The sequence below is a fragment of the Aquarana catesbeiana genome, linkage group LG04 (genome assembly GCF_042186555.1).
Source record: "Aquarana catesbeiana isolate 2022-GZ linkage group LG04, ASM4218655v1, whole genome shotgun sequence".
Classification (NCBI taxonomy): Eukaryota; Metazoa; Chordata; class Amphibia; order Anura; family Ranidae; genus Aquarana; species Aquarana catesbeiana.
Window position 1 is genome coordinate 502,664,910 of NC_133327.1, and position 27,387 is coordinate 502,692,296.

Below are 27,387 nucleotides of genomic sequence, written 5' to 3' on the forward strand. Positions count from 1 at the left end.
ATGTAATTACAATTCTTGATCTAATATTTCACAGCAGGGCCCTGTGAGGGCTTACAGTGTTGTGGCAACACCAACACCTAAGGCCCCAATTTCTGCAGAGTATATAGGGCAGGCCCCTACTTTCAAACATCCAACTTAGAAATCACTCCTACTTGCAAACGTAAGGAGACAACAGGAAGTGAAATGAAATCTACCCCTAGGAAGGGAAATTCTCTCCTGTAAGAGATAATATGGTAAAAACGTGTCTCCTCTCCACTGATGCTTTATCACCATTCCTTGTTTCACTAAAAACACCAAATTGTCAAAAAACATTTGTCATTGGGACAGAAAGTGAGGTGAAATCTTCTGAAGAGGTGCACAGACAGCAAAACAAATGTCACAGGGGTGTTAACCCTTCCCTATGTTTTCCAAAAAGCTTAAAATAGATTTTTTGGCTAGAGCTACACTTCATGCTGCGCGTCTACACTGGTCCCCGTTGTGTTGTGGGAACTGTGTATTTCCCAGAACACAACAGGGGTGGGTGGGCATTTGCGGCTAGCTGCGGCTAGCTATTCCCGGAAGTGAGTGCAGATACCTGTATTATACAGGTATCTGCACCCCCCTCCCCCCTGAAAGGTGCCAATTGAGGCACCGGAGGGGGGGAGGAATCCGATGAGCGGAAGTTCCACTTTAGGGTGCAACTCCGCTTTAAAGCTGCAAGCAGTTTTAAATGACTTTTATTCCTTTAAAAATGTCATTTTGTGCAGGGACTGTTCTAAACACAGGAAACACACGCCACTTTACAGGCATACTATAGACACCCCCCAGGTACGATATTTAAAGGAATATTTTACTTTTTTTTTCACTTTAAGCATCATTAAAATCACTGCTCCTTTAAAAACGGCCGTTTTTAAATCTTTTTTTTGCATTGATACATGTCCCCTGGGGCAGGACCCGGGTCCCCAAACCCTTTTTTTTTTTTTTTTTTTTTTTTTTTAAAGAAAAACATGTTTATTGTTGAGAAAATTATGTCAGTATACAGATATGGTACAACACTTACAATCACATGAGGGGGTATTTCCACAAGGCATGGAGGTACATGGGTAGGTTATACATTTTATAGGTAGACAAGTGGCAGCCAACGGTATTACATAATTTTTATCAATGCATTTCTAGATATTGGAGCCAGTTTGTGACATTTATTGAGTGGGGGTTGTATCCTGGTTCTATATCATCGTGGGGTATTTATGGGAGATTCAGTAAAATTCTTAAAGTGCTTCAGGGTTAATTAGTGCAAGTTTTGTCATTGTTCAGCCATTTGTTCCAGATTTTATAGTATTTATTCGGGCATCCCCTGTGCTTGTACATAGCCCTTTTGTATGGTAATGACGTATTCACGTCCCTAATCCAGGCCTGCAAGGTAGGAGAGTCTGTGCCCATCCAGTGTTTAGCAACCAATTTTCTAGCGTGAAATATTGATTCACTGAGAAATGTGATTGTGGATCTATCTTTAATGGTGTCTGGTAGTAGGCCTAGTAGGCATAGCTTGGGTTCTAGCTGGATCGGTGATCCCATGTGGTCGTGGAGGAATTTGATGATCTGTGTCCAGTATTTTTGTATTTCGGGACATAGCCATATTAAGTGGTAGAACGTGCAGGGGTTACTGGAGCACCTGGGGCAGTTCGGGCTTTGTTGTGGGGAATATTTGGCAATTCTAGCTGGTGTGAGATAGGATTTGTGTATAATAAATAGTTGGGTCAGGCGGTCTGAAATTTTAGGTGATGTTATTTTAACATTTTCCAGTATGTCTTCCCAGTCAGAGCATTCTATTGGTCCTATGTCATTTTCCCATCTAAGCCTTGCATTGTCAGCAATTTTATCTACCGATTGAGTGCGTAGGGTGGTGTATAGAGTAGAGATGAGTTTTTCTGGGTCTGGACCTGTAATCACGTCCACTATTGTTAGTGATTGTGGGTTGGGGAAGCCATTTGCAAATTGTGTGTGAAGCGCATGTTTCAGTTGCATGTAACTAAATCGCATATGGGGAGAGAGGTTGTACTCTTCGCAAATTGTTTCAAAGTTTCTCATACCAAATATAGTGATAACCTGGAATAGGAATACTATTCCTTTCGCGGCCCAGATAGTGGCTCCGGGCAAGGACATGAGCTCCCTCAGTTGTGGATTGTACCACAATGGAGTGTGTGAGTGGAAGATATTATTTCCAGTGAGCTTGACAGCTCTCTCCCATACGCGTCTGTGTTGGGATAGTAGCAAGTTGCGGTCCTCTTTTTTGTGTTTGGTGTTACCTCCTCTGAAGAGTACTTGTAGTGGGGAGTATAAGTCTTTATTAGCTTTTCTACATACTAAGGTTTGGTATCTTTCTTCGTCTGTTTTGTGGATGTAGTAGAAATGTGAAAGCTGTGCTGCTATATAGTACGTGTATATGTCCGGAAGGGCGGCCCCCCCAGAAGTAGTTGGGTTCTTAAGTGTATTCCAGGCAAGTTTGTGTCTATTAGAGCCCCAGACAAAAGAGTTAAGGATTTTATCGATAATTTTAAAAGTTTTAAGGGGAATAGAAATTGGAGAGTTCCATAGTATATAAAGAAACTTTGGCAATAGTATCATCTTAAAAAGATTAATTCTGCCCATTACTCCAAGAGGTAGTCTTGCCCAGGTTTGTGTCCGGGATTTTAGATATGAAAAGAGTGGTTCAATGTTATTTGTGGTGTACTCCAGTGGGTCTCTGGTGATTTCTATGCCTAAGTATTTAATGGACGCAACTCTTTGCAAGGGGAGAGATGCCGCTCTGTGTGTTGGAGATGTCATATCTAGGGGGAGAATCTGAGATTTGGTCCAGTTCATGCTTAGACCTGAGTGTTTGCCAAAATCTTCAATAGTGAGAAGGGTCGCCTGTAGAGATGGACCAGTGTCCTCTAGATAGATAAGCATATCATCTGCGTACAAACTTAGAGTTTCCGTCAGAGGTCCCGCTCGTAATCCACGTATATGTGAATTATGTCTAAGGGAGATAGCCAAAGGCTCCACCGCCAGAGCATATAGCAAAGGGGACAGCGGGCAGCCCTGGCGGGTTCCTCTACTCAGTGGAAAGGGGTCGGATAACCAGCCATTTACCACCACTTTTGCTGTTGGGGAGTAATATAGTAACTGTATCCATTGTATAAAATTGGGGCCAAATCCGTATCTCCGGAGGCACTCCCAGAGGTATCCCCATTCCACTGAGTCGAACGCCTTTGCGGCGTCAAGCGCCACCACAGCTCTATCTCCCACATTCTCGTGTTCTGCTTGAATATTCATGTGGAGGCGTCTTAAATTCATGGCTGTGTTTTTTCCTGGCATGAATCCTGTCTGGTCTGGGTGGATAAGGGAGAGAATGCTTTTATTGAGGCGCATGGCTAGTATTTTGGCTAATATTTTTATGTCTGCTTGGAGAAGTGAAATAGGGCGATATGATTCTGGTAGTTGGGGGTCTTTGCCCGGCTTGGGGATTACTATAATTACCGCCTGACGGAGGGTTTCAGGAAGGGTTTTAGTTTCAAATATGTGATTATATAATTTAAGGAGCTCAGGGGTTAATATCTCTGAGTATGCCGCGTAAAAGTCTAGCGGGAGACCATCTCCTCCCGGCGCCCTACCCGGCGCCAGGGAGGCTATTGCCAGGGTAATTTCATCTAGTGTGAGGGGAGCCTCTAGTTCCTGTAGTTGGGATTCTGTTAGTTGTGGAAAGGGGATTTCCTGCAGGAATGATCTAGTTTCTTGTGCAGTGGCAGTTACCTTAGAAGAGTATAGGTCTGCGTAATATTTGCGAAATGCTTCTGCCACCTCAGGGGGGTCTGAGATTTTGGTATCTTGGGGTCCCGTCAGGGTTACCACTACTGGGGGGTTAGTGTTCTGGTGGGCTAGGTATGCTAATAGTTTGCCAGCACGTTCTCCTTGCTCGAACACGCGTTGCCCTAAGAAGAAGAGTTTCTGCTTAGCTTTATCGTAGTGTAGTTGATCTAGTAGTCTCGTGTGGAGTCTAAGTGTTGCTGCTCTTTCCTGACTGGGGTCCTTGTGAAATTCTTTTGTTAACGTGTCAATCCTATCAGAGGCCTGTTCAAGAAGTAAGTTGGAGGAAGTTTTAATTCTGTTTATACGGGAGGTTAGAATAGTGCGGACATGTGATTTGTATGATTCCCAGATGTGTCCCACAGAGGCAGTGTTTTGATTAATTCTAAAGAAGAATTTCCATTCCGCATGTGTCTCCTCTTGGTCTTTCAACATTGATAACCAGAAGGGGTGTAAACGCCAGGTCCGAGGTCCAGCGTGTTGGGTTAGTTGCATTGTTGCCCAGCAGGGGGCATGATCAGAGAGGGATCTAGTGTGATAACCCGAGTCGATTAGTTGGGGGAGTAGCATGTCAGAGATTAAAATAAGTTCGATGCGGGACATAGTAGAGTGGGTTGCCGAAAAGCACGAGTACGCCAAATCATGAGGGTGTCCATATCTCCAGACATCAGTCAGTGAGAATTCTTTTAGTGTGCGTCCCAGTCTGGTGGTGTCTGGGGGGTGGGCATCATGACCGGGTTGAGTTCTGTCTATCTTAGGATTCAGCACCATATTGAAATCCCCCATCCAGATAGCGGGAATATTGGGGTGTTGAGCCATATATAGTAGGCCTTCCGTAATTAGGCTGGATTTATATGGGGGGGGTATGTAGAATGCCATAATTAAGTATTGGGAACCATATAGTGTGCAGTGTAGAAAAATAAAGCTACCGTGTGGATCTGTGCGGACTGAGATTAACACAAAGGGTGCAGTCTTAGCTATAAGGATTGAGACCCCACGGGAGTAAGGAGTGTAAGTGGCATGAAATGCCCAGCCTATCCAGGGCCGCTTCAGCGCGAGCCGGAGCCGTCCTGTAACATGGGTCTCAACTAGAACTGTGATGTCTGCACGGTATGTTTTAAGGCAGGTAAATACAGCCGTGCGTTTGAGTTTGTCCCGAATCCCACGGATATTCCAGATAAGGAACTTCAAATTAGTCATTTAATTGATGTCTCCAATTTCTTATAAGGATAAAACTATGGTATACGTTAAGGGCGCATGCCAATCTCCGTACCCCCAAGGTGGTCTCAGTTATTTCCTTCCCCTTCATATAGCAGTACATATAAACGTTCAGTACAGTGCGTTGTAAGATGTTATACATGTTTCGAGATTTAACTTGAACCTTAACTTTTTCCCTTCCCGCCCTCCCTGCCCTCAGTCGCCCAAACTTGACTGGGGCATGTATCCCAAACTTAGTGCAGCTGTAAAGAAAAAAGGTGTCATTACAAGTAGGTTTAAAGCATAAAAATAAGAAACAGATGCATATTAAACCGGTCAGCACCGTCAATAGCCTATCAGGCAAAGACAGTGGTGTCATAATCAAATACCCTTTTGGGGGCGAACAGATGCTGGGTGGTACAGCAGCGAAGAAGCAGACGTAGCATCAGTTATACGGCAAGCAGGCAAGTTTCCGTATTGTAGGAACCATTTCCATTGTGATGATGGACGAAGAAGGTATGTGTGTAGTAAGAGCAAAGTTCCCGTAGTCCCAAAGTCATGCTGGGCCGTAGTGGTCCACTGTAATCCAGTAAGATGTATTTGGTAGTGAGGCGGGGGTTTAGACAAAATGAGGGATAGAGTATTGAAGTAGCCACCTGAATGAATGAACCATACTGAGAGGCTGTTACAGTGTTGGTTATCGTAGAAGCTCTCATATGGGGAACATGGGGAGTCTGTAATAAGATACAGTGGGCCTGGGGCAGTGTTTAAGGCACGTTAGCAGTTGAGGGTTGTTATCAGTGAGGGGTCTTGGTATGTGGAGAGGTAGATTCAGGGCCATAGGAGATGTTGTTAATAAAACATCCAGCAATTGCGGGGTCAGTGGAGTTATATCAACTTAGTCCGGGTTACGGGGGTCCTGAGAAATGGTGCAGTCTGAGAGATAGTGCAATGTCACTTACTTTGTTCGGCAGTGGAGGTATGCATCAGGCAGGGCGATTCCTCTGTGTGTCCTGTTGATCAAGCCATGTTGAAGCCATGTTCGGGTCTTCAAAGAAGTGGACGCGGTCTTCTCCCACCACGCGCAGGCGGGCTGGGAATAGCATTGCGTATTTTATGTGGTGTGTTCTAAGGCGACGTTTAACATCTGAGAATCTAGCTCTCTGGCGTTGGACTTCTGCTGAGAAATCCGGGAATGCTGAGATGGAGCCGGATTGGTATGGGATGTTTCCCTTCAGTCTTGCCAGTCGTAGGACCGCGTCACGGTCCCTGAAGTTCAGCAGTTTTGCTATCAATGTGCGCGGGGGTGCCCCCTCTGGTGGGCGGCGGGCTGGCATACGGTGGGCGCGTTCCACCACAAAAGTAGTAGAAAATGCCTCCCTCCCATATGTTTTAATTAGGAGTTGCTCTAAAAAGGTGGCTGGGTCAGTGCCCTCAGAACCCTCTGGCAGTCCAATAAACCGGAGGTTGGACCTGCGGGTCCGGTTCTCCAAATCATCCTGCTTTTGTGCCAGTTGTTGTAGCTGGCATTCCATGTCTTCCTGTGAGTTTTGCAGAGGGTATAGTGTGTCTTCCGCCCTCCCGATTCTGGTCTCAGCCTCAGTGACCCGTTCCCTCAGCTTTGTCATATCATGCCTGATCAATGAGATGTCTACCTTAACCTCCTCTATTTTAGTTGTCAGGGTGGCCTGACATAAAGAGATTGCCTCGAGTACCTTGTCAGTGTCATTAGACGCTGGGCTTGTGGGAGAAGCCTCGTGCTGTGTTGGCGCGGCGCCATCTTGGCTCTCTGCATCCCGGTCCGTCCTGCGATATTTCTCGAGGGATGAGGAGGCTGTGTTGGCCCGTTTCGTCGGGGACATGGTGTGCCCAGAGGTTCGTGCCCGGTCCCTGGCTATTTTAAAGCGGGTTTCGGTGTTCCTTTCGTGCAGGATAGATGGAGGATGTTTTGCCGTCAGCGGAGCTACAGTCTCATGCGTCCGCTCACATCGCCGTCCAGGCCACGCCCCCCCAAACCCTTTTTAGGACAATACCATGCAAATTAGCCTTTAAAATTAGCACTTTTGTTTTTTAAAATTAGAGTCCCATAGACTTCAATGGGGTTCACGCAAATTTTCGGTCTGTTCGCAGGTTCTGGTGCGAACCGAACCGGGGGGGTGTTCGGCTCATCCCTAATCCTGAAAAAATGTTAGATTCTTAAAAACTTTTTTGCATTCATACATGTCCCCTGGGGCAGGACCCAGGTCCCCAAACACTTTTTTTGACAATAACTTGTACATAAGCATTTAAAATTAGCACTTTTGATTTTTTTCATGTTAGTGTGCCATAGACTTTAACGGTGTTCCGTGGCTTTCAAATTTGCCACAAACACCACATATTGTTCGGTGTTCACCGAACATCTGAACAACAAAGTTCAGCCCAAACTTATGCTCGGGCCAAACCGTTCACGCCCATCCCTAATGTTCAAAGTCAATTCTGCAGAGGAGGGCATGGAGGTGGCGGAGGAGGAGGAGGAGTAAGGGGTTGAGCTCACAGGTCTGGCATCATCACCACCAGCTGTATGGAGATGTGGGGGCACAACAAGCTGCAGCACCAAGTCCTGTCCTGCATCCTTTTGAGTTGCAAGCAGCGTTACCCAGTGTGCTGTGAACTAAATATATCATCCCTGCCCATGCTTGCTGGACCACGTGTCAGCAGTAAGGTGGATTTTATGGCTGACTGCCTTGCCCAACTAAGCCAGAACATTCCCTTTCATGTGATGGTAGAGAGATGGAACAGCCTTACGTGAAAAGTAGTAGCAACTGGGAACCTGCCATTGTGGTACAGCCCATTGTGCGAATTCATGGAAGGGGCAGAATCCACCAGGCTGAAAGGCAGAAGTTGGAGAGCCAACAGCTTTGACAAGCTTGCTTTCAGACGCTGGGCATGTGGGTGGCAGGGACTGTATTTTCTTTTCCGCTGCAGCAGATGGGGCAGAGAAATTTCCACTGCAGTCTACAGATGGTGGTGTGCTGCTGGCAGATGTGCTGCTAGGAACTGGGACACCCTGTGCTATACCATCATCTCTGTCAGTGGAGGCTGCTGAAAGGTAATGACTCGGTATCACAGGGGCAGACTGAAGTGGGTAGGGAGGAGGAGGAGGAGGGACAGATTTGTGCCCCTTCTGTGTGGCTTTTAGGTGCTCTTGCCAACGGGCTGAGTGGTTGGACGTTAAATACCTTGTTAAGCATGTGGTACCCAACTGGTTGGTGTTTTTGCCACGTTTGATGTGTCTGAGACACAGTTTGCAGATTGCAACAGTGCGATCTGCTGCAGATGTGCTGAAAAAGGCCCAGACATCTGAGCTTTGGGGAGTGAGCCGGGAGATAACAGCTTCAGAATGTGATGGAATAGGGTGGTTGCACTCTACTCTTTCTTGATGTCGACCTCCTTGGGGTTGTGCCGCCTCACCTTCAGTTTCCTCCTTTGCTCTATCTGGCACCCAAATTGCCTCAGTGACCTCATCATCATCTTCATCTCCTCCATCTTCATCATTACCACTGGAGACAACTTGGCAATAGGCATGCCATACTGGGCAAGAACTTGCCCCCTTCTGTATTGACACTCCCTGTGGTTCGCATAGGGCAGCATGAACTGCCAGTGATTCAGTACTGGATTTGCAGGGTTTCCTGCATTGCACAAATGTGAAATGGCACTTAAAGAACCTTTTAAGAACCTAGTTCCACCAGTCCATTATGTAATAGAGATAAACAAAAGCAGGAAATAATGAAAAAAAGGAAATAATGAAAAACGTATTTCACAAGACCCACAATAACATGAACATTAGTAACATTTTTAACTCAGCGTGAATTATCATGGTTCTATAATATATAACATCAACAAACATATCTAGTAAAATTATTTGCCTCTGTCTAACAAGAGCCCCAAAGTCCCCCCAAAATTACTTTCAGGAATTATTTGCTTATGTTAACTTAACCTATAATGCTCCGTACACACGGTCGGATTTTCCGATGGAAATAGTCCGATCGGAGCGTGTTGTCGGAAATTCCGACCGTGTGTGGGCTCCATCAGACATTTTCCATCGGATTTTCCGACACACAAAGTTTGAGAGCAGGATATAAAATTTTCCAACAACAAAATCCGTTGTCGGAAATTCCGATCGTGTGTACACAAATCCGATGGACAAAGTGCCATGCATGCTCAGAATAAATAAAGAGATGAAAGCTATTGGCCACTGCCCCGTTTATAGTCCTGACGTACGTGTTTTACGCCACTGCGTTTAGAACGATTGGATTTTCCGACAACTTTGTGTGACCGTGTGTATGCAAGACAAGTTTGAGCCAACATCCGTCGGAAAAAATCCTAGGATTTTGTTGTCGGAATGTCCGAACAAAGTCCGACCGTGTGTACGGGGCATTAGTGTCGTCTTGTATGTAATAAGCGACATGTAAACAAGCAACATTACAATTTAACATGTAACAAGCAGCTGTTTCAGGCTAACACCCATTCTCAAGCCATGTTCACATCCTATAAAAGGAAAGAAAGGGTGTACAGCTGTTGCTTGTTTCATGTCTGCTATATGATTTGTGACTATAAATACCTATTGAACTGATTGAGCGGCACACACATTTCTATATGCAAGTACAATTAGAGCAGACAGGTACGTTTGCAAATTTGAAAATAATACATTTGCATACATACTGTACAACCTGCATATACCATACAAAACAGCAAGTTTGAAACAGTCTGGTACGCACTGAAAGAGAAAAGAGAAAAGAGAAAATAACATGTAAAATAGCAGTATTTAGTGTGGAAACTATATGAAGAAATGAGGGAGCAGACCAGGTTTCCACTACTTGAAATGTGTACAATGCACTCTACACCCAGAGTCATTGGGGATTTTAAAGTGCTTGTAAAGACAGTTTTACTTTACCTTAATGTATTTTTAGCCTCCCAATGACTTACCTGAACCTGATCTCAATCCAGCGATGTACATGAGAGCAGAGGCTCTCTTGGCTCTTTTTATTAAAAAGTTAATAAAGTGCTACCATCAACCTTAATATAGCACTTCAGTCAATAGAGGAAATGTTATCACACCAAGTAGAGTAATACATAGTCATTTAAGGAAAAAAGCCTTTATTCAACCCACCAGTTCATAATAATGACCACATAGAAGTCTTTAACAAAATGGTGATACAAGATTTTGATAAGTTAAAAATCAAAAAGATGAAGGACTCACAAGACATTTGAAAAGGAATCAAATAATTAGAGAATAACAAGCAAGTGGTAGTGCGACCAGCAGACAAGGGGGGAGCTATTGTGGTGCTATCCAAAGAGTACTACAATTAAGAGGTAATCCAACAAGAGAATACAAACGTGAATTATGCCATGTACACATGACCGGTTTTGCCATCAGAATAAACTCCGAAGGTTTCTCCGACGGAACTCTGACAGAATTCCATTCAAGCAGTCTTGCCTACATATGGTGAACCCAAAGTCTGACCAAAGTCCGACCATCTAGAATGTGGTGACGTACAACACTTACGACGGGACTATAAAAAGGAAGTTCAATAGCCAGTAGCCAATAGCTTCCGTCTCATGCTTGCTTCAGAGCATGCGTCATTTTTGGTCCGTCGGAACAGCGTACAGACAATCGGTTTTCCCAGTAGGAATTGGTTCCATTGGAAATATTTAAAACATGTTCTATTTCTAGGTCTGTCAGAATTTCGGAGAAAAAAGTCCGATGGGGCCTACACACGATTGGAATAGACGATGAAAAGCTTCCGTCTGCTTCCGTTTTTCGGTCGGACATTCCGCTCGTGTGTACGCGGCTTTACAGGATCTAATACAAAGAGGAGCTTTGAAGCATATTTTAACAAAAAAGAGAAATATCTTGTTCCAGAAACTTGCAGAGTGCCCATCATCCACACAGTACCCAAGGTACATAAGGACCAAATTAATCCACCTGGGCGGCCCATAATTAATGGAATCCAATCAATAAATGCATGACTAGGGGAATATGTGGACAATTTTATTTAGCCTTTGATACCTTCAGCACCAGCCTACTCAAGGAAAACGAAAAATCTGATCCAGATATTAGATAATACCATCATCAAGCCAGATCAAAACTATCTGATTGCTACAGCTGAAGTATCGTCACTTTATACTATAATTGATCATGAGAGTAGTTGCAGGCCTGGCTGCTCGGCAGGTAGCCTAATTAGTCCTAATGATTTTTCTTCCATTTCACACTCGGAGGCTAGTAACCCAGGTTTACTTTGGATTGAAGCCAGGAAGACAGAAGGGCATTGTTGTTGATATGGCACAAGAATTATAGCCAGGGGGTGTGGGATAGCTCTAGCACGAGTTGAGTGGGACAGGGGGGGTGGAGGGGACCAGGGTGGACCGGGGGGCACCTGTGACGTGAGTCCATTAGGGAATATGGGGGCAGGGTGGCATCAGGTAGACGAAGACCATCCGACCCATATAATGAACAGAGGGGTCTGCCCAGCCGTCATAGGTGATTTGTTCCAGACTAGGAGGGGGGGTGGAGTTGTGGGGGGAAGGAAGGGAGGGATCGAGGGCTGAGTGGGGAGGGGGGTATGGGTTTCTTTTTTTTTTTTTTCTTTCTCTCTCACTCTCTCTCTCTCTCCTGGGAATGTCCTACTGGATTGGCCAGACGCTCTTATTTGAGGTGAAGTATGGGAGTGGTAAATATTGTTACGTATAATGTAAGGGACTCAACACAGCAAAAAAAAGATATAAAATTAACCAGGAGTTACAGTTCTTGGAAGCAAATGTGGTGTTCCTGCAGGAGACTTATATTACACACTCAGGAGGGGGAGTGGCATCGTATCAGTTCCCAAAGTGGTTCTATGGGGATGCAGGATCAACACATTCAAGGGGAGTGGCTATTGGGTTCGATAGGACAATGATGTCCGTAGAGGATGAGCGACTGGCTGACCCAGGGGGCAGGTTCCTTTTTGTGAAAGGGAAGCTATTCGATATGCTGGTCACAATAGCGAACATCTACTCCTCTAACCCGGACAAATTTTTAAGAAAAGTTTTGAGGAAGCTTTAGACCTTTAAAAAAGGTAAACTAATAATTGCAGGGGACTTAAATTGGAGTATGGACCCCGGGATGGATACCTCAAGGGGTGCGATAAAGCCCGGTATACAAGGGGAGGCACCAAAAAAAATGCTAATGCGCCTCCAGCTAATGGATGCTTGGAGGATTTGTCATCCAAAGGAACGGGATTACACCTTTTATTCTTTTGCACATAAATCATTTTCAAGGATAGATTATATTTTAATAGAACATCAGTTGGTACCTTACCTGAAGGCAGCAGAAATCAAAGCAATCACCCTGTCTGATCATGCACCGGTGAAAATCCAGTTAGAGATCACCGGTGTGGCTTAGACCAGGATGAATTGGAAATTGAATGACTCTCTCATCCAGAATTCGGATTCAGCTGGGAAAATAGAGCAGGAATTGAAGAACTACTTTGAGATAAATGACACAGAGGACATATCCAGGGCCACCCTTTGGGAGGCGCATAAAGCTTATATAAGAGGGATTCTGATCGGTATTGGAGCGGGGAAAAGAAAAGAGGGGGGGGGGGGAAAGATGGCACGCCTATATAGGGAAATCCAGGAATTAGAACAGAGTACAAGACCCAGGGGGATCCCTGAAAAACAAAAGCTAATAGGGAAAAGAAGAGAACTTGATGAGTTATTGGATAAGGAAAGGAAATGTGCTTTCTACACTATTAACAAGGATATGTATCAGGAGGGTAATAAGCCAGGAAAGTGGATGGCAAGAAAGATCAAGGAAAAAAAGAATAGGACCTTTATACCTAAAATAAGGGATGAGGGGGGAATCTAGAATTCTCTTCCCCAAAGATTTCCGAAATATTTCACTCCTACAATAGTGCTCTATATAAGGTAGGCTGGAAAGAGGAGACGAGTGAAAGCAAGAAGGAGAAGATAAGGGAGTACCTGCGGGGACTAGACCTTCCCAGGGCAGAAAGGGAGGAGGTTGAGCGTCTTGAGATGCCTATATCACAGGAGGAAGTAAAAAGAGCGATAAGTAAATCCTACCTATTGGGTCTGGGTCTCACAGAAAAGGTGAAAAATGACATCACTTCTAAATTCCCATACAGATGGAAAGAAAAAGGCATCGCATACCTAGGGATTACTCTTACACCTAAAACCTCAGACTTAGTCAGAGAAAACTACACCCCCTTTTTAGATTCCTTGAAATGTAAACTAGACAGAATGCATAAGTTTGAACTGTCCTGGTCAGGCAGACTTGCAGCATTTAAAATGCAAATTCTACCACAATTCCTTTATTTATTTAGGACCTTACCAATACCGGTTCCACAGTCCTTCTTTCAACAAACACAACTTATAGTCGACAGGTACTTATGGGCAGGCAAAAAAGCACGTTGTGCCTTCAACAAACTTATAAAAATTAAACAGATGGGAGGGACAGGACATGTCTCTATAAAAGACTACTATGCAGCTACCATACTTGCCCAAGTCAAGAATTGGTTTCCTCAGAGTACTACCACATTATGGTCGGGACTAGAAAGTGCACAAATTAAAGGGGGGAACCTATATAACTACCTGATCTCCAGTCCACACCATCATACCAAACCATCATCACATGCACCTACTATACAGGCTTCTATTGAATCCTGGAAATACCTACTTGCAAATATAACCCAAGAAGACCCACAAACTGGTGCAATAGCAAAATACTCCTCCTAGAGGACCTTTTTGTAGGACCTACAATGAAATCATTCAGATCATTGCAGATCGAGTATTCCATACCAGAATCTGAGTCCTACAAGTATATCCAATTATCCCACCTAATAGACAATAAAAGTAGCAATCTACTTACACAAATACCTTGGAAACTAGCCCTTTTCTTCACAAACACCAAATCGACTCAAAAAGGTATATCCCTAATATATAAATTCTTACAAGACAAACACTCCTTTCGCAAAACTAACAATATTACAGCGTGGGAAAGGGACTTTGAGAGGACTTACACAGAGGAACAGTGGACAAAAGCGTTCAGATTTACATATAACTCTACAAGAAGTGCTAACCTTTGGGAATTGTACTATAAAATACTATTGCGATGGTATCTTACTCCACACCGGATTTCTAAATTTGCTACTGCAGCATCCCCTGACTGTTGGAGGAATTGTGGTCATAGGGGTACATTGCTACATATATTGTGGTCATGCCCACACCTTAAAAGGTATTGGTCCCTCGTTTTCAGTACCATAGAACAAATCTCAGGTACCAAGACTACATATTCTCCAGGTTTGGCACTTCTGTCATTAGGAATAGAATTGATACCTGCTCCAATAAGAACTGTGGTATCACACCTACTTTTAGCAGCCAGACTCAACATAGTCAAACATTGGAAGGAAACAAATCCACCATTAATAGCGGAAACCCTACGCATAATGACCACACACAGTGCATATGAGATACAGTTTGCCCGTAGCCAGGGGAACTACAACCAGGCTTCCAAAATATGGAACTCCTGGTTAACATGGTATCCAAAAAACTCAGGTCTGAATTTTTATGGGAACATTAAATAATTAAATAATTAATAAATTCACATTTAATTAAGATAGGATAAAATGATATATACAACAAGTCAATGCTTCACGGATGGTCAATAGCAAAAGTTCTTACTGCGGAAATATGTTAAAAGTTCTGTTAATAGTTCTTTAGTGGTACTATTCATGTGTTGTCCAATAAGAGTAATACTGTGCTAGTTTGATATAAACCTATGTCATGAAGGAACACCAGATACAACAGGATATATCGGGATTGTAAAAAGCTTCCTCTATAGGACACAGTCAGATCCCAAAAAGGGGTGTCTTGGGGAGTCGAGTAATACTCCTGGTATGTCTATTTCCTCAAATGGTAATGAGTGACACACGAATGAAGATACTTGTCTTAACATGAACCTTGAAAAGCAAAAATTGTGACAACTCTTAATGATTGTACTGTACTTTACTTTCTGTTTATTATTATTTCATGTAAAACAATAAAAACTTATTGAAACTAAAAGAGCGATAAGTAATACTGCCCTGGGAAAGAGCCCGGGCCCCGACGGATACTCCATAACATACTATAAAAAATTTTCAAAAATTCTGGTGCCTAAACTGTGCAATTATCTGAATGCCCTGGGGGGGAGATAGGTGTCCCTAGAAGAGTCCCTGTTAGCTCATATCACCCTTATATTGAAAGAAGGCAAGGACCCAGCATCCCCTGGAAGCTACAGGCCAATCTCGTTACTAAACGTAGATACAAAACTAAAACTAAAACTAAAATACTTGCAGATAGGTTGAAAGTTGGGTTGAAGCAGTGGATACATAAGGATCAGGTGGGATTCATACCTGGACAGGAGGGGAGGGATAATTCCCTGAAATCAATTTTTTTGATGCAGGAAGTGGTCAGGAGCGATACCCCAGTGGCCCTATTGTCAATCGATGCCAAAAATGCCTTCGATAGAGTGAACTGGGCATTTATGGTTGAAACTTTGAGACACCTATGAATCGGGGAGAGGATGATGAGATGGATTCTGTCACTATACAGACATCCTAAGGCTAGAATTAGAGTAAATGGAACCCTGTCTTTTCCCCTTGAGTTATTTAATGGGACAAGACAGGGTTGCCCCCTGTCCCTGATTCTGTTTGTAATAACCCTGGAACCACTGTTAGCAGCGATCCGCAAGAATGTAAATATTAAAGCAATCCGGGTGGGAGGAAGGGAGTATAAAGTGGCGGCATTCGCCGATGACTTACTCTGTTATATTACATACCCTAGAACAACGATCCTCATGGCGCTCAAGGAGTTTGAGCAATATGGAAGATTGACAAACTTTAAGATAAATATGGGTAAGTCAGAGCTTTTAAATATATCGATCCCTATGCGTGAGCAGAAGGCAATCCAACCTAGATTCCCTTTTACATGGTGTGAGAGGGACCTAGGGTACCTAGGCATAAAATGAATACCGATACCAAAGGATTTGTTTGCCGCTAACTATATTCCCTTACTCAATAAGATCAAGGACCTATTAGGCAGGATGAGGTACAGAGCTCTGTTGTGGATTGGCAGGATAAACACGGTAAAAATGTTTGTCCTACCTATGTTAATCTACACCTTCCAAATGATTCCAATAGCTCTCCCTTCTACTTTTTTTGATAAATTACAGTCTATAACTCTAAGGTTCATCTGGGCATGTAGGCGCCCTAGGATAGCATACGATACCTTGGTGAAGGAAAAAAACAGGGAGGGCTGGGAGCCCCGGATTTTAAAAAGTATTATCAAGCTATTGTTATCTCTAGGGTTACTGATTGGTTATATAGTAAACAAGAGAAAGTTGGGTGAATATAGAAATTGCACAAAGTGGGGCTGACATAGAAAAAATGATATGGATTCCTACACAACTTCAGGAGTTATGACACAGTGTTAATTTTTTGACTAGGAACACATTTAAAATTTGGGATGGGTTAAGTAAGAGATTCCATTGGGAATATAATTCGCCATTGATATCACTATTGAATACTAATTATTTTCTGCCGGGGAAGGAGGAGCACTTATATTTCATGAGGTAGGCAAAAAAAGATGTGATACAATTACAGGATGTGATGAGGGGAAATAGACTATATACTTACACAGAAATTACACGGGTATGGGGGAATAAACCACTGGACAAATGGAGGTATGCTCAGATACAGCACTTCGCACAATCACTACCACAACCACTGAGAGGAAGAGACCAACTAAGAGCAATAGAAAAAATATTATGCACCCCCACTAGTGTGAAAGGCTGTATATCTAAATTCTATAGAGTACTAAGAGGGGAAGCAAGTAAGGGGCACCCTACGTTTCTGGAGAAGTGGGAAAGAGAAATAGGATACCTAAAAGATGATGAACATAGATGTAAGATACTAAAAATGGTACACTCAACGGCAAGAGACTCTCAAACGTATGAAATGGCCTATAAGGTGATAGCAAGGTGGCACAGGATGCCCCAGCGGGCGCACGAGTATGATTCTGAGACCCCCCCAACTTGTTGGAGGGGGTGTGGGGCAGTCAGAACTCTTGTGCACCTTTGGTGGGAATGCCCCATAATACAGTTGTACTGGGAAGAAATCTTGGGAGAAGTCCGGCAAATAACGGGGGAGCAGGTTAATAAACATCCATGGACGTGTCTGTTCCACGATACGGAGAAAGAGATACCCCAATATAGCAAGTCATTAGTCCCGCACCTCCTAAACACGGCTAAAGCGCTGATCCCGTGCTACTGGAAGGGCCTGGAAGCTCCAAGGTTAAGGAAGTGGATAACAAGGGTGGAATGGGTAAGAAGAATTCATCTGACGGAGGGCCTACGGGAAAAATACTGTAGGACTTGGGAGAAATGGCTGGATTTCAGGAAAATGGAGAGATACACGATAATTATGGAAGCTTGAAGGTTGGAGAAAGAGAGAGAGAGGGGGATTGGGAGGGTGAAGGGGTATGGGGGGGGGTTGCCTCTTTTTTTTTTTGGGTGGGGGGAGTGGGAGATAATTATATAGTTACATGTTTGGCAGACAAAAAACAAAAAAAAAACTAAAAATTAAAAGTTTAATTAAATAGGAAGAAGCGAATATGAGAAAGCAAAATATTCCTTGCCACAATGATGCGAAAACGAGAGAGGAAACATAAATGAATGGCTCGGCTGAGTTAAATCTCTCTAAAGTGTTTGCTGATGTGGAAAAAAAGAAAAAAAAATACTATAATTGATCATTAGGAAGCTATAAATGCATCAAGGTGGGCTATGGACAAATATAGTCATTTTATTTCGAAACAAAAAAGGTTTATTATAAGATGTTTAGCATTTGGTTTTCAACACAACTATTTTTGGTACAATTCGGAATATTACAGGCAGCTTAACTGTATCGGAATGGAAGCTAAATATGCACCAAGCGTGGCCAAAATTTTTATGGCAAAATGGGAGGAAAATGAGGTTCATTCAAATACCCCCACTCCATTAGTTTTGTACCGAAGATTCATAGACGATTGTATCATAATATGAAATGGGGATAAAAATAGTCTGATGGAATCTTTTGAGAAACTAAACAACAACCAAAAAAATATCAGACTTACATATGAAATTAGTAATACGTCTATAAACTTCTTGGATCTGAAAATAGATGTAACAAAGAATGGAATCATAACTAAAACCTTTTTTAAACCTGTTGAGAGAAACAGCCACATACCCATTGATAGCTGATCCCTGGTTTATCAACATCCCTAAGGGGCAAATGATACGCCTAAGAAGAAACTGCACTAATGACAGCACCTTTATTGAACAGGCAACAATGATTGGAGAGAAATTTAGCAACAAAGGGTACAATGAGAATTTTATAGAAGAGAAAATAAAGGAAGTATTACATATCCAAAGAGTTGATTAAATTAAAGATAAAGAAAGAAAAAAGCAAAATCAAGAAGTTCCTTTGATCCTGGATTATAACATCCAACACCGGCAAGTTGAGCGGATTTTTAAGAAGCATTGGTCAGTGCTCCGAGCGGATAACCAATTGCGGACTATACTACCAGAGATACCGTGTTTTGTGTATAGGAAGGCACCTACATTAAGAGACATAGTAGCTAAAAATGTCACTGATCCCCCCCAAAAAAATCACATGAGTTTACATTTTATCAGGGAAAAGGTTTTTTCCATGTAAGAAATGCTACGCTTGTAGGAACACCAAACAAAATGGTCAAAAGTGCACAAAATTTATATTTACTAGCAATAAAAAGGAATATCAAATTAAAGACTTTATATCATGTAGAACTGAGGGGGTAGTATATATATTGTAATCCAGATGGATTTTTGAAATGTGTACTCTCTCTCCTATGGATTAAACATAGACTTTGATCTAAATAGTTTTTTAGCAGATTTTTAATCATTTTGTATGTATTTTAGCTTTGGTGCAATTTATATAATGTGATTGGAGCAGTAGGAGCCACCAAAAGAGCAAATTGTAATGTCATGAGCCACCACCAGAGGGAGTTTCACTGAATCTATAGGTTAAGAGTAATGCCCCGTACACACGGTCAGACATTGATCGGACATTCTGACAACAAAATCCTAGGATTTTTTCTGACGGATGTTGGCTCAAACTTGTTTTGCGTACACACGGTCGCACAAAGTTGTCGGAATTTCCGATCGCCAAGAATGCGGTGACGTACACCACGTACGACGAGACTAGAAAAGGCCAGTTCAGAACCAAGCGCGGCACCCTTTGGGCTCCTTTTGCTAATCTCGTGTTAGTAAAAGTTTGGTGAAAGACGATTCGCGCTTTTTCAGACTCGTGGTTTTCAGATCGTTTTCTGCTGTTCAGTTTGTGCTTGTGGGTTTGTATCTGCTCTTCAGTGCGTGCAAGCAAGCTACGCGTGACTTTGTCATTATGTTCTCGTTCGTTCGTTACTGTTTTTCAGGTCACTCTTCACAGGCCTTGCTGTTCTTCAGTGCGTTCAGTTACTTCGTTATGAGCAGCCGACCGTTTTCTAGCCTTGTTGCGTATACGTACTCCTCGTAGAGTTCGTGCTGTGCGGGGGCTTGGTGTTGGGGTCCTGACCTTGACACAAGTCCAGTCCATGAACAGGGTGGGGAGGAGTTCATGGACCAAGAATTGGTTGCTTCAGCATGACCAGTTCTGTCATATGCCTTTGCTCCGTGAGATCCGTGAGAATAATCCTGATGATTTCAGGAACTTTCTCCGGATGACGGACCCCGTATTTCACCGTTTGTTGGCTTTGCTGACCCCCTATATCAGCAGGCAGGATACCTGCATGAGGCAAGCCATCACTCCGGAGCAGAGGCTCGTCGCCACCCTGCGGTACTTGGCGACGGGGAGAAGCCTGCAGGACTTGAAGTTCTCAACAGGCATCTCCCCCCAGGCTCTGGGGATCATTATCATACAGGTCCTGCAGAAGGAGTATATTAAGGTAAGATTTTTATCCTTTAATATCACATTTTATTGTATATAATGTTTGATAATATATTATATATTTCTTTCCTCATTCCCTAATTACCCTGATTGTAATATGTTGTGAATGTCCCCTTTGTCCTCATGCATGCTGGATTTTTAGGTAATTATTTTTGTTGTCCTTCAAACATATTTGCCTTCACTTACCTCCCCAGCATGCTCTCCTGGTCCTATATTCACCTCATGTAGTCACTCAACAATGTATTTTATCAGCTCCATAGTAGTGCTTTACCCCAAACACCCCCTAAAATGTTTTTAAATGTGATTTGTGCTTTAAATTCAGGGAGAGTGCCAGAGGCTTTTTTTGGGGGGTCCCCAAATCATTTTTAACCCTCCCTCCCCCCAACTGCTAAGTCAGCTGATAACAATTCTCTATCCTCAACCATCTATCTGCTGACTTTGCCAAACCCATAGACACTATACCCATCTCTTTTGTGGTCAGATTTATGGATGAATTCCCCAAAGCATGTAGTGCAAGGGCCTGCCTGTATACTTTCAAATGGTACTGTTTAAAGTTTTTTTATCCTATTATTATCTTGATAGGTAATAGCAGAATGTCCAAATGTGCTCAAATATGTACAGTGTGTATTTATACCTTTGTATTATGACACTTCTTACCTGTCCAGTGGGCTGCCAATAGTGTAACTAAGGAGGGGCTGTTCAAAGTAATACACATTATTTAGGCATTCATCTCTCAATGAAGTGGAGAGGGTTACCAGTCCAAGAGCCCCCCCCCTATAATGTTAGAAATGGGCCATGAGAGGGGGGGAGGGGGAACATGATAGGTGTACCTTATACTTTGGTCTTTAAAAAATCCCATAAATAAATGTTATCTTGATGTTGGCCAAGAATGTTTGTGTCTAATCTGCTTTCCATGTTTATGTGCAAAAAGACTAATTTTTTTTGTTTTCCTCAACAATTTCCTTCCACGCCACAGGAATGGCAGACTGTGGCCTCCCACTTTGCCCAGCAGTGGGACTTTCCTAATTGCGGAGGGGTAATTGAAGGGAAACACGTCCACATCATCCCACCACCCAACTCGGGGTCATACTATTATAATTATAAGGGGTTCAATAGTATTGTGATGTTGGCTGTGGTGTCGGCTACTTATGAGTTCCTGTATGTGGACATGGGAAAGAATGGCCGGATGTCCGATGGTGGAGTCATCGCCCAGAGTTCTACAGGCGTCTCCAGAATGGCAGCTTGGACTTGCCACCTCCAGAAGACAATGTGGAAGGACTCCCATTCGTCTTCATTGCGGATGAAGCCTTTGCGCTGGGGGACCATCTTATGCGGCCATTCCCGATGAGGACCCTCATCCCGGACCAGAGGGTTTTTAATTACTGGCTGGCTGTAATTCTACACAACTTTTTACGGCAAAATTCTGCCAACTATGCTGGCTCAGTTGGGCCTGAGGCTGGAATTCAAAATGAACCAACCCTGACGGCGCTTGAAAGTGGCCGTCCTGGCTTGCCCTCCCTGAGTGCCCGTGATGTCCGGCTAAGATACCTTGAATTCTTTGCGGGAAGGGGGCCTATCAATATGCCAGACAATGTGTGAAACCTTTATCAAATAAAAAAAACATTAAGCAAATCTTTGGTGACATTTACTGCTTGTGTTTGTTTTAGCTGACCCTGACAGAAATGTGGTGAGTCCTGAAAATGGCGTGATTGTGTAACCTTATACAAAGCACTGTTGGGTGTTATTTACTAAAGGCAAAGACACTTTGCACTACAAGTGCACTTGAAATGGCACTTGAAGTGCAAAGTGGATTTGCCCTTAGGTAATAACACCCATTGTCACTGAAAACACCAATTAGAGCACCCCAAAAGTGTTCTAGCGTTGAGACAATAATCCATACATTCTTGATTAACAATCTTTTTAATACCTGCAAAATCACATGTGCATTTAGAAAAGGTTTTTGAAACAAACCAACATGTTTGTTGTATAACAATTTTTGGGGTCACATTAGAAAAAGTAGAAATGTCCATTTAAGATAAAACAGGCCCTGGATCCACAACATCACGATCACCTAAAAAGATAGAAACCAAAAAAAAAACATGTATTATAAATATGCCGCCATCCATCTCTTACCTGAGCCTGTGGTCGCAGACACTCACCTGTTGTGGTGACTATTTCCACCACGTCTTCCTCATCCTGCTCTTCTTGTCTTTGGGGGATTTCCCCTTCTTCCAGAGGTGGGGGGTCTCTGGTCTCCTTGGATGAGGGGTGTCCTCCGAGTCTTTTCTCATCTATGTTAAAAAAAATGGTATACTTAGCACACAGATATTTGATGGCAGAACTATAAATATGAAACATTGCTGTGAAGTGGGGTACAATTGTCTGTTTGGGCAGAGTTCCAAGATGTAGAATTTTTAGTGTCCTTTGTCAAGCTTCAATACTTTACCTGTTTTGTCCAAGCTTCACAGATGGAGACACCCCTATAGTATACACTGGAGCACCTGTGTGGGCCCCCTAATAAAAAGGGTGTTCCTGTGTCCCACACTAGTGCTCCAGAGTCCAGCTGTGAAAACTGCTGCTGAGTGTCCTCTCCTTACACAGAATCTAGTTTGCATTTCATTCTAGTAACAAACCCATCTACACAACCAAATTATTTTCATACAAGTAGGCCCTAAAAAATGTGGTCAAATGCATATGGCCAAAACAATGGTGTTTTATAGGCCGAAAGAAAAATGTTTGATAATGTGCCCATGAACATGAAAGTTGACATTTTAAACTGGATAACAGTTAAGAAAAGCACATGGAGCAGCACGAATGTAATAAACACAAAAAGAAAAGGAACACAGCACAACTACTTACGTTTTTGCAGCACTCTCTGGATCTTTCTGTACTGCTCGTGTTCTCTTAATTTTAGGTCTGACCACCGCTTCCTGAGCTGATCTTTCGATCGTCGTACCCCAAAATTCCGGTGCAGACTCTTGACCACTTTCGCCATTATCTTGGCCTTTCTGACATTGGGGTTGGGGTAAGGTCCATACTTTCCATCATAGTTGGCCCTCTTCAGGATGTCAACCATCTCCAACATCTCCCCAAAGGACATATTTGAGGCCTTAAATCTTCTCCTTCTGGATCCAGACATTTCCGGCTCCGGGCTTTCCTCCCCCTCCTCCTCGTTGCTATAATTAGCACGCACCTGCTGTGTCTCCGCCATGTGCTCTACCCCCACTGCGCCAAACTGAAAGGGGCGGGGAATAGACTAGAAAGAACATCAGGAGCGGGCGGAGTTACACGCATGCGCAGTGTGTATAAAGCGTAACATGCGTGCGCAGTACATACGATCTGTGAGTGGAGGAAGGAGTATCGAAGGCGGCGATCATGATAACGAAGGTAAGATCTAAAGGGGAGTCACGTTCAGGATTCAGCACTCAGGCTCATTCAGGAGGCTTCTGAGTCCATCAGAGCCTTACCCACTCCTGAAGAGGCCTTTGCCTGCATGGCTGCCACCAAACTGAAGGGCATGCAGAAGGGCCAACGCCTCATGTGTGAGAAACTTATTTATAAAGTCCTAACTAAGGGGGTGAGTGGCGAAATCACACCCAAGACCGATGTGCTTGAGTTGGACCATCCTCCTCCTCCTGCCACAACTCCACCACCAGAGCCACAGCGTGGAAGGAAGCGTGGAAGGAAGACCAGAGAGTGATGGCCCTGGGTTCAGTCTGGTCTGACAAAAGATGCAGTCTCTTGTATGACCACAGCCTGGGGACATAGATGTCATCTGCTGCTTTCCAGATCTCTGTGACTTCTGGACCAGACTGCATTTCCTTACATATGGACTCCTCAGGCCACCAATTTTGCAGAAAAATATTTGATGTCTGCCCTGGGGGCCAAAGGCTTCACCAATTTCATCTGTTTCTCCAGTGTTGCCTCCCTCTTTGTTTGGTTCTGAGCCCTTAATAAAAGAATTTTTGGTTCAATTACACTCGCCTATGTGTGTTTTCCTTAAAAAAAAAACAGTTTGTTGGTGAAGAGCCAGGCAGGTACATTTCAAAATACAATGTGAAATCAACAAGAGACACCAATACCAAACAATCTCATTGAGATTAAATAATACAAGATAATAATGGTGTTGTGGTAACTTGACACACAAAACACACATAAAAATATTCTGGAATAAAAAGCAAAAAAAAGTTTAAAAAAAAACAGCCTTGAAAAAAAATTTTTTACAATTAAAAACAAACAAAAAAAAATTGGTCAGATGTGACAAATCAAAATATATTGAGGGAATCCCGATAAATAATAAAGTAGAAGTTTGTGAGAAGTCTGTGTGAATATAAGCAGCAAAACTACTTCATTCTTCTCACATTATGAAGAAGAAGAGAGTGCGCTGTATTAAACCATTTTTTACATTGCAGCGTGACGAAAGTGCTGTATCCATTGCAAATTCTAATTTTACCAGACCGAGCTGTTCTGTCTCGGAATTTCTTCTGAGCATGCGTGGCACTTGTGCGTCGGAACTGGCCACACACGGTCGGAATTGACGCGATCAGATTTTGTTGTTGGAAAATTTTATAGCCTGCTCTCAAACTTTGTGTGTCGGGAAATCCGATGGAAAATGTCCGATGGAGCCCACACATGGTCGGAATGTCCGACAACGCGCTCCGATCGGACATTTTCCATAGGAAAATCCAACCGTGTGTACGGGGCATAAGAGTTTTTTTCTTGATTTTAAACATATTAATGTATTTGGACATTTGTTTTTAAATTATATATTTTTTTTAAGTTGCTTTTATGTATTAATAAAATTAGTATCTTGCATAATATGCTGACTATGCGATAATGATCGCATGTGATGTTATAATGATGCATAACGCTCCTTTGTTACCATGGCAATAGGTATGCCCAACCAGGTATAAATATGCAGCAAGTATCTCACAGGGTTAACCTTGAAAAAGTCACGTGCCAGTGATGTAACACATAGGAGGAGCCAGTAACCCTAGTGCTGTGTAAGAAGGAACAGCTAAGTGAGGAGATTGTCTCTGAATATATGCAACTGACCTTCTTAAATGCGATCTTATTGCGGGGCATGTGTGAGTGTAATTGTGTTTTATTACCCACATGTCATTTTTAGTTTATTTATTTGCGCAATGAGGTATGTCCTTTCTTTTGTTTGAGCAATATCAATCTATGAAGGATTGAAAGCAACGAAGGTTTGAAAGCAATCCACCACATGTGAACATCATCAGAGACTACACACCTGATCATTTGGGTACTGTTGTCCTTTTGTGTTTTATCTTACAAATGAGTGGTATTTGACGTCTTTCCCAGTATCTCCAGAAATCTACAAGCATTTTGGAAGAACGGTAATTAATTTATATCTAGTGTGGTTTACTGGACACATATATGTATATGATTAGTTTATTTATTTTTTATAGGATCACATCCTTTATTGATCACATTATTTATTGGATCACTGTGCTATATTAAGGTTGATGGTAGCACTTTATTAACTTTTTTATATTCACTTTTTTGTGATATCAGCACATAACACAATAATAGCAGTCACCATCATTTGTTCATCCTAATATAATTTTTTGGTTCACAATTTGATACAATCATTCACATCAGCACTTTAGTAATTTTTATACAATCTCTTGGCTCTTTCCCTCTTCATTGTCAATCACAGCCAGTGAGGGGGGCGTGGGCAAGCCACGCTTTGTGTGTATTATGGTTTGCTACAGGGGTAATCAGCGGGGATCCAGGGACACTCAAGGGGGAGGGGGAAAAGGGCAGAGCATAGAGACAACCTGCAGAAATATGTGGGGAGGGGGTGGCAGCACAAGGTGACCAACCCTGTCATCAAAGCTGCAAGAGACATGGTATGTTTGAAGAGATTGAGGAGTACTCAAGCCATGGTTGCCAGACTGACATGAATTAGGCTGGGTTCACACTTGAAACAGATGCTGATGGCAGGGGTCCGGTGCATCCCTGTTCTCTGTTTCAGGGACGAATCAGGCCCAAATTTTTACCTGAATTTGTGCCTGAAACTGAGCCAAAGACACACAGGAACCCTTTCCGAGGATGTGCGAACTGGCTCCATTGAGAGCTGGTCACAATCTCCTGTCATGCGAATTGGATGCAGAGAAATCCACATCCAATTCACACTAGTGTGAACCCAGCCTTAGTCATGGGTATCCTACAATGAGGAAGAAAACTTTTAATTAACAAGGGTCCAGTAAATTCAATTCAATTTAACTTCAAAGTTAAGAGATGGGATTTCCACGTGTGATCGATTATTTGTTTGCTTGCTGTAAATATGTGTGTGATAAAGGATCTAGCATGATGGGGAACATCCACTATTGGTTTATGAATAAAGGCTTCCCATAGATTTTGTGAAGGTTCATTTGTAAGACTGAATTGGCCATCATGTAGACTCTGATCCATAACCAGCACACTTTCAGGCAGGTCGACCATATATGAATCTCCCACTTCTCGGCATCCCCTAAAAAAGAACTCAGAATAGGATGGGATGCATTTGGCTGATCTAGCAAGGGTTAAAATATCATCATGAGAGCACCTTAAAGGAATTTTCTACTGCTGGCACATTATGGGAGCTTTTAAAGTGCCCTGCCAGATCTTAGCTCAGTCTGACAGAGAGAAGAGGTGGCTAAGGTCCCATTCACGCTGAGTGCAGAATTGCAGAGTGGTATTAATAATGTTGCCTAAAATAGAGGAGTAGAGCTGTTTTAGGTGAGTCATGATTATTTATTAGGGATTCAACTATGTGCAGAGTTGTATGAAGTAGTATATTTCCCTGTTAGGGATTTGTAAGATTCTTGTATGTGTGCAAGCGGATGCCACTGTGTGTCCGTATGGAATAAACTGTAGTAAAACTGCAAGATCTGAAAAGATGTGCGTCTTCCATACCTAACGGGAACAATGGGCAACAGAATACGTGCAATAGAGGAAAATAAGGGAAATCAAGTTAGCCAAGAATTTTATGGAATCCCAAACTGGCAGAGTGTTAGTCAATATTGGTTTGAGAGGTTTCTGATTCCTCCCTCCTATATCCCACAGTTATTACCATCATTTTGACAGCCAGCAATAGTTTGATAGTCTGTAAATACAATGATTATTGTAGTTACTATTTCATTCAAATGTGCCCTTAAAGTAACCTTATAAGTACATTTTTTTAAATGCATTCCTGTTTAACTTTCCCCTTCTCCTCTTAAACATTATTTTTTTACTGATTTTTCATGTATTCCTAGTTTTTAATTATTAATATTTTTAATTTTATATTTTGTTTTGTCTCTTACTTTTTCATTGATTGCCAAGA